This window comes from Schistocerca nitens, chromosome 6 (genome assembly GCF_023898315.1).
Source record: "Schistocerca nitens isolate TAMUIC-IGC-003100 chromosome 6, iqSchNite1.1, whole genome shotgun sequence".
NCBI lineage: Eukaryota > Metazoa > Arthropoda > Insecta > Orthoptera > Acrididae > Schistocerca > Schistocerca nitens.
The window spans coordinates 422113157-422122505 of record NC_064619.1 but is presented as its reverse complement, the minus strand read 5'-3'; positions in this window follow the sequence as shown (position 1 = coordinate 422122505).

Genomic DNA, 9349 nt, shown 5'->3' with positions numbered 1-9349 from the left:
AGGATACCTCCTCTCCAACAGGTATCATAAGCCTTCTCCAAATCGAAGAACACAGCTACCGTTTGGCGCTTTCGCAAAAAGTTGTTCATGATGAATGTCAACAACGTCACAAGGTGGTCAACAGCGGAGCAGCGGCGACGAAAGCCGCATTGAACATTGGTAAGTAGCCGTCGAGATTCAAGAATCCAAACTAACCGAGCGTTAACCATGCACTCCATCACCTTACAGACACAGCTTGTAAGAGAAATGGGGCGGTAACTAGAAGGAAGTTGTCTATCCTTCCCGGGTTTGGGTATAGGAACAACGACGGCGTCACGCCAACGCATGGGGACTTGACCTTCGGTCCAGACGCGATTGTAGGTACGAAGAAGGAACCTTTTGCCTGCCGGAGAAAGGTGGGCCAGCATCTGAACGTGAATGGCATCTGGCCCCGGAGCAGAGGACCGGGACAGTGCAAGTGCACGTTCGAGTTCCCGCATAGTAAAGCGGGCATTATAAGTTTCCAGATTCAGCGAGTGGAAGGAAGGTCGCCGAGCCTCTTCTGCCTCTTTCCTGGGAAGGAAGGCAGGGTGGTAATGGGCGGAGCTTGAAACCTCCGCGAAAAACTGGCCGAAGGCGTTGGAGACAGCCACAGGATCAACAAGGACCTCATTACCTGAAGTCAGGCCAGGTACCGAGGAGTGAGCCTTAATGCCCGACAGCCGGCGCAAGCCACCCCAGACGACAGAAGAGGGAGTAAAACTGTTAAAGGAGCTGGTGAAAGAGGCCCAACAAGCTTTTTTGCTGTCTTTGATGACTCTACGGCATTGCGCTCGGAGTCGTTTGTATCCAATACAATTCGCCAACGTAGGATGGCGGCGAAAGGTGCGTAAAGCACGTCGTCGAGCACGGATAGCGTCTCTACAAACCTCATTCCACCAGGGGACGGAAACGCGACGTGAAGAAGAGGTAGTATGAGGAATGGAATGTTCGGCAGCATTGATGATAACAGCCGTGAGGTACTCGACCTGACTGTCACAACTGAGAAAATCGTGGTCCGAAAAGGTCGCCAGGGAGGAGTAAAGTCCCCAGTCAGCTTTCGGTATGTTCCAGCTCGAAGGACGTGGGGATGGGGTGTGGTGCAGGAGACGAACGACACAGGGGAAGTGGTCGCTCGAATAGGTGTCAGAAAGGACATACCACTCGAACCGACGGGCAAGAGTGGTAGAACAGATCGAGAGGTCCAAGTGGGAGTAGGTATGAGTAGAGTCAAAGAGGAAAGTCGGGGCGCCAGTATTGAGGCACACAAGATTGAGATGGTTGAAGACATCCGCCAAGAGCGAGCCTCTCTGACAGGATGCAGGAGAGCCCCAAAGGGGATGATGGGCATTGAAGTCGCCAAACAATAAAAACAGCGGAGAAAGCTGAACAATCAGGTGCATCATGTCAGCCTGAGTAACTGCGGATGACGATGGAGTGTAGACGGTACAAACGGAAAAAGTAAAGGCAGAAAGAGTAATACGGACAGCTATTGCTTGGAGTGGGGTGGTCAATGGTATGGGATGGTAATAGACATTGTCCCGAACGAGCAACATGACCCCACCATGAGCTGGAATACCGTCCACAGGGGTGAGGTCAGACCGCTCCGAGGTATAGTGGGTAAAAGCAATACGGTCAGTTGGGCGCAACTTTGTTTCCTGGAGACCAAGGACGAGCGGACAGTGTAGGCGGAGGAGCAGTTGTAATTCCTCCCGATTAGATCGAATACATCTCATGTTCCAATGTAACAAAGCCATCGCTAGTCAGAAGAAAGGGGGAACGAAACGGGTGAAGAGCTGGTCACCTCGACGGCCGCGGAAGGCCAGGTTTCGAGGGAACAACGCTACAACCGGCGGGAGGCGGATCCTGTTCCATCGAGTCGTCGCCAGCTGCGGCCGCTTTCCCGGGTTGCGTAAGAGGGGCAGCATCATTCGCCGACAAGAGGCCAGCTGAGCGCCTGGCAGTAGAGCGTCCCGGCGAAACTGAGGATGGCCGGGAGCAGCGACTCACGGATGGAGCGTCAGACGAAACACGCCGGGGTGGAGAGGGGGATAAAGACTTCTTCTTGGAGGCCTTCTGGGAAGTCCGATGAGGCACGGGGATGGTGGGCTGGACCCGAAGAAGGTCCTCACGTGCGGGTCCGTTTTGGAATGCCGGACCTCGGAAGCCAGGGTCCGGAACGTTTCCCCGATGGACGCCTGAGAAGAGGATCACATCTCAGGTGGCGGAGGGGGAGGAGGGGGAGAGGGGGAGAGGGGGGGAGGAGGAGGAAGGGTGGCCCCTGGGGCAGAGGGGGCAGAGGCCGCGAGGGAGGAGGATTTGGAAGGGAGGGATTTGGGAGGCGGAGGCATAGAACCCGGATGGGGTGAGGAGGTGGAGGGGGGACAGGATAGGGGTGAGGATACTGTGGAAGGAGTGGACACGACTGAGGCAAACGAAGTTGTCAACGTCGCGGGATGGAGGCGGTCATACTTCTTCCTGGCCTCAGAATAAGAGAGGCGATCCGAAGTTTTTAATTCTTGAATCTTCTTCTCCATCTGATACGCAGGGCAGTCTAAAGATCTAGGCGAGTGGATGCCAGGACAATTGACGCACCGAGGTGGTGGGGTGCATGTATGTTCCTCACGAAGAGGACGTCCACAATCGCCACAAAGGGGCTCAGCCTCACACCGTGACGACATGTGCCCAAAGCGCAAACACCGAAAGCAGCGCATAGGAGGCGGGACGTAAGGTCGCACATCGCACCGGTAGCACATCACCTTTACCTTCTCCGGGAGAACGTCCCCCTCGAAGGCGAGGATAAAGGCCCCAGTGTCGATGTGACGGTCTTTGGGGCTGCGTTGGACTCGCCGGACAAAATACACGCCTCCGCGCTCCAGGTTGGCCCTGAGCTGCTCATCATATTGCAGCAGGAGGTCCCGATGAAAAATAACCCCCTGCATCCTATTCAGTGCCAGATGCGGGACAATGGACACTGGGATGTCCCCTAGTCGGTCGCACGCCTGGAGCGCCGCCGACTGAGTGGCGGAGGTGGTCTTTATAAGAACGGACCCCGAACGCATTTTACTGAGAGCCTCGATTTCCCCGAAGATGTCCTCAATGTGCTGGACAAAGAACATGGGCTTGGAGGTGGCGAACGTCCCCCCATCGGTCCGAGAGCAGACTAAATAGCGGGGGAAGTACTTCGCCCCAAGCCGGCGGGCCTATCCTTCCTCCAGGGAGTGGCCAAGGGGGAAAGGGCAGGAGAACCAGAACCAGCGACAGTACCTTTCTTTTTAAAAGACTCGGCCGCAGAGCGACCCGATACATGTTGACGTTTCATCTGCGAAACGTCCGCCCCGATACCACCCACTCCGACCAGGGGCTCTCAGCACGGGCGCCACCCAGCCTCAGCAAGGGCCACCTGGCAGGATGACCGTTGCCGGGAGTCCTGATGCCCCAAGGAGATGGGCATCTACTCCTTGGCCGACGTGGGGAGGGTGCAGCTCAGGTATCAGCAGTACGATCCCTGTGTTGTCAGGGGGCTACAACCTAGAGGGTACATGACAACCCCACCGCAACGGGCTGGCTACCGTGCTGGATTTCAGGTGCCATGGAAAGTCCATCATGATCGTAGGTGCAGATGGGGACGCACTATGGGCGTAACTTGTGCAACCCATCAGGCGTTTAGGCCCAATTTGAGGAATAGTGGGTGTGGTTACAACGCCGTTACAATGCTGAGTGCCAAGGTCTTAATGCACTGAGGACCAGTGAGACACCACGTAAGGCGTCCTTCCACAAAATGCTCGTACTTCTGTACATTTTGAAAAATGGAGGTCAAACCCCAAGGGGGACCATCACATGGAAGGCCGAAATGGTTGAAACTCCTTTTAGTCGCCTCTTACGATAGGCAGGAATACCTCAGGCCTATTCTTACCCCAGACCCGCAGGGGGACTGGTTAGGGTGTCCAGACTAGCTGCCAATACAAGTCTGTTTCCATTAAAAATCTATGATACATTCTATTCACTACGCCCACCAAGCAGCACTCCATCTCTGCACACACACTTATAGCATTCTGCTTTATTGGAAACATCTTCTGGTAATTGAGGAATTCCCATTGTTGTTTAATGAATGCTTATCATGGCTGTCCATTTTGATGCTTATTACAACAGTCTTGCACCAGTAGCCCCACTTCTCAACATTCAAAGCACTGCAGTTGCTGGCACTGTCTCCGAATGTTGCCTCTATGTCCACACCTACACTTTACCTCTGAGGAGCAAACACTCGATTTTTCTATCCCTCAGTCACCATGTCCACCTTCTCAAGTTGTGCATCAACTATAATGGCAGCAGTCAAGTGCTTTGGATTCTCCACCATCAACTCTCTGTAACTTATCAGCTGGGAGCCCCCTCAAAAACACATCCAACAGCCTGTGCTCTGCCTCTTACACAAAGATTTTATCTGTCTGCTTGTTCTGCATCTACTTGTAGGTCTGTGCACTGATTTTTCTAATCCAGTTCAAGAATTCCTCTACCAACTTGTTTCATTTCTGAGCTACCCAATTATTTGTTCCCTGAAGAGTCTAGCACTTTTGCTTGTGTTACTGTTGACAGAGACCCTCTCCTTATGCTGCTCGAATGTGTGTGTCTTATTTAACTTTTCATGATACATGACATATGTCTTTGATATGTCAACCAATCACAATTTGCCCATGTGCAAGCATGTCTCATCCAACCAATTACACAGTTTAGCGGCAGAATCTAGTCATTAATACACATTGAAAACTCATGAGTGCTTGCAGCTGTATTACCAGAAAATTTGCCATAAATCCAGTTTTTGGGCCAATACAGTTGAGTGCAATCATGAGTTTTCATCATTTCCTTAAAGCTGTAAATCATCACCACCTCAAAATAATGTTAATTGATAAACACAGTCACATCATCCATCACCTTACCCAGAAAAGGCATTCCTAAGTTAGCTACAGTTGGTTCCCAGAAGGAATAGGTGCACCGACTAACGCTTATACTTCCACTGTCTCAAGACTGTCTACTCTCATTACATGCCTTTAGAGTGTCTACCTGCCATTGTAACGTATCAGTATCCTTCAACTCGGCCAACTGTTCTGACAAAACTTCGACCAACTCCTGCATTGTCATTGCCTGTGTTTCTGGAATTTGTGCAACCTATCTTGCAATACAGTTAACATACACCAGAAGGACACCTATTACAAACACAGAGATATAACAAAAAAATGACACCATAACAGATCATAGACCAACATGTTTCACTGCACTGATGTGCCCCATGACCATAATGTCAGCATGTGCTACATACAGTTGTCACTGCTTGCATACACAGTAATTCATGACCTGTAAAATTACAATGTTGGTACCTAAATCACAGCAAATACTTTCTTTTACCCCCTCCCCCCCCCCCCCATGAACCATGGACCTTGCCGTTGGTGGGAAGGCTTGCGTGCCTCAGCGATACAGATAGCCGTACCGTAGGTGCAACCACAACGGAGGGGTATCTGTTGAGAGGCCAGACAAAACGTGTGGTTCCTGAAGAAGGGCAGCAGCCTTTTAAGTAGTTGCAGGGGCAACAGTCTGCATGATTGACTGATCTGGCCTTGTAACATTAACCAAAACGGCCTTGCTGTGCTGGTACTGCGAACGGCTGAAAGAAAGGGGAAACTACAGCCGTAATTTTTCCCGAGGACATGCAGTTTTACTGTATGGTTAAATGATGATGGCGTCCTCTTGGGTAAAATATTCTGGAGGTAAAATAGTCCCCCATTCGGATCTCCGGGCGGGGACTACTCAGGAGGACGTCGTTATCAGGAGAAAGAAAACTGGCGTTCTACGGATCGGAGCGTGGAATGTCAGATCCCTTCATCGGGTAGATAGGTTAGAAAATTCAAAAAGAGAAATGGATAGGTTAAAGTTAGATATAGTGGGAATGAGTGAAGATCGGTGGCAGGAGGAACAAGACTTTTGGTCAGGCGAATACAGGGTTATAGATACAAAATCAAAATGGGGTAATGCAGTAGTAGGTTTAATAATGAATAAAAAAAATAGGAGTGCGAGTAAGCTACTACAAACACCATAGTGAACGCATTATTGTGGCCAAGATACACACGAAGCCCACGCCTACCACAGTAGTACAAGTTTATATGCCAACTAGCTCTGCAGATGACGAAGTAATTGAAGAAATGTATGATGAAATAAAAGAAATTATTCAGATAGTGAAGGGAGACGAAAATTTAATAGTCATGGGTGACTGGAATTCGGTAGTAGGAAAAGGAAGAGAAGGAAACGTAGTAGGTGAATATGGATTGGGGGGAAGAAATGAAAGAGGAAGCCGTCTGGTAGAATTTTGCACAGAGCACAACTTAATGATAGCTAACACTTGGTTCAAGAATCATAAAAGAAGGTTGTATACCTGGAAGAATCCTGGAGATACTAAAAGGTATCAGATAGATTATATAATGGTAAGACAGAGATTTAGGAACCAGGTTTTAAATTGTAAGATGTTTCCTGGGGCAGATGTGGACTCTGACCACAATCTATTGGTTATGAACTGCAGATTGAAACTGAAGAAACTGCAAAAAGGTGGGAATTTAAGGAGATGGGACCTGGATAAACTGAAAGAACCAGAGGTTGTACAGAGTTTCAGGGAGAGCATAAGGGAACAATTGACAGGAATGGGGGAAAGAAATACAGTAGAAGAAGAATGGGTAGCTTTGAGGGATGAAGTAGTGAAGGTAGCAGACGATCAAGTAGGTAAAAAGACGAGGGCTAGTAGAAATCCTTGGGCAACAGAAGAAATATTGAACTTAATTGATCAAAGGAGAAAATATAAAAATGCAGTAAATGAAGCAGGCAAAAAGGAATACAAACATCTCAAAAATGAGATCAACAGGAAGTGCAAAATGGCTAAGCACGGAGGGCTAGAGGACAAATGTAAGGATGTAGAGGCTTGTCTCACCAGGGGTTAAGATAGATACTGCCTACAGGAAAATTAAAGAGACCTTTGGAGAGAAGAGAACCACTTGTATGAATATCAAGAGCTCGGATGGCAACCCAGTTCTAAGCAAAGAAGGGAAAGCAGAAAGGTGGAAGGAGTATATAGAGGGTCTATACAAGGGCGATGTACTTGAGGACAATATTATGGAAATGGAAGAGGATGTAGATGAAGATGAAATGGGAGATAAGATACTGCGTGAAGAGTTTGACAGAGCACTGAAAGACCTGAGTCGAAACAAGGCCCCGGGAGTAGACAACATTCCATTAGAACTACTGACAGACTTGGGAGAGGCAGTCCTGACAAAACTCTACCATCTGGTGAGCAAGATGTATGAGACAGGCAAAATTCCCTCAGACTTCAAGAAGAATATAATAATTCCAATCCCAAAGAAAGCAGGTGTTGACAGATGTGAAAATTACCGAACTATCAGTTTAATAAGTCACGGCTGCAAAATACTAACACGAATTCTTTACAGACGAATGGAAAAACCAGTAGAAGCCGACCTCGGGGAAGATCAGTTTGGATTCCGAAGAAATTAGGAACACGTGAGGCAATATTGACCCTACGACTTATCTTAGAAGCTGGATTAAGGAAAGGCAAACCTACATTTCTAGCATTTGTAGACTTAGAGAAAGCTTTTGACAATGTAGACTGGAATTGTCTCTTTCAAATTCTTAAGGTGGCAGGGGTAAAATACAGGGAGCAAAAGGCTATTTACAACTTGTACAGAAACCAGATGGCAGTTATAAGAGTCGAGGGACATGAAAGGGAAGCAGTGATTGGGAAGGGAGTGAGACAGGGTTGTAGCCTCTCCCCGATGTTATTCAATCTGTATATTGAGCAAGCAGTAAAGGAAACAAAAGAAAAATTTGGAGTAGGAATTAAAATCCACGGAGAAGAAATAAAAACTTTGAGGTTTGCCGATGACATTGTAATTCTGTCAGAGACAGCAAAGGACTTGGAAGAGCAGTTGAACGGAATGGACAGTGTCTTGAAAGGAGGATATAAGATGAACATCAACAAAAGTAAAACGAGGATAATGGAATGTAGTCGAATTAAGTCGGGTGATGCTGACGGAATTAGATTAGGAAATGAGACACTTAAAGTAGTAAAGGAGTTTTGCTATTTGGGGAGCAAAATAACTGATGATGACTGAAACAGAGAGGATATAAAATGTAGACTGGCAATGGCAAGGAAGGAGTTTCTGAAGAAGAAAAATTGGGTAACATCGAGTATAGATTTAAATGTCAGGAAGTCGTTTCTGAAAGTATTTGTATGGAGTGTAGCCATGTATGGAAGTGAAACATGGACGATAAATAGTTTGGACAAGAAGAGAATAGAAGCTTTTGAAATGTGGTGCTACAGAAGAATGCTGAAGATTAGATGGGTAGATCACATAACTAATGAGGAGGTATTGAATGGGATTGGGGAGAAGAGAAATTTGTGGCACAACTTGACTAGTAGAAGGGATCGGTTGGTAGGACATGTTCTGAGGCATCAAGGGATCACCAATTTAGTATTGGAGGGCAGCGTAGAGGGTAAAAATCGTAGAGGGAGACCAAGAGATGAATACACTAAGCAGATTCAGAAGGATTTAGGTTGCAGTTGTTACTGGGAGATGAAGCAGCTTGCACAGGATAGAGTAGCATGGAGAGCTGCATCAAACCAGTCTCAGGACTGAAGACCACAACAACAACTTTGTTTTACTGCATGCTGCAGATGGAGACATGGTCTTGGATCCCCACTGCAGATGTCAGTGACCACTCTGAACCACTTATAATGAGCAGCTTTACCAATCGCTATGGTGGAACTGGGTAGGTCAAGGTCAGGTTGCTGGAATACTGCCACCCAATGTGAGAGTTGCAGTGGAGTGGTGAGATGTGCCTTTTAGATACCCAATGAAACATCATAAGAAACTGCATTGGGAAACCATTTACTTATTACTCAAAGTACATTGACCGTGTCGTTACCTAGGATACCATGACATAGTGCTAGTCCAGTTGAAGAAGGTGCTGCAGTTAGTGCACAGCACGTGGCCTTGGCATACAGCATGTGAGCAAGCAGTAGTGTCAGCACCAGCAACACCACAAGGCCGCTGAATCAGCAGAACGAGCACCCCGTGTCGACCCTGCCACCTAGCGGTAGTTAAAAAGCTCTTTGTGAGGCACACCGAATCACATCCTGGACCTGAGTAGAAAAGGCAGCTCACAACAGCGGAGTCTTCCCATGAGTACAGAGGCAGGCAACAAGAAGTTTGCCAGCACAGGCAATGCCGGGTGAGTGGCTGCGTGTTCCTGGCCAGGACTTTTAACACCTCCAGGTTGT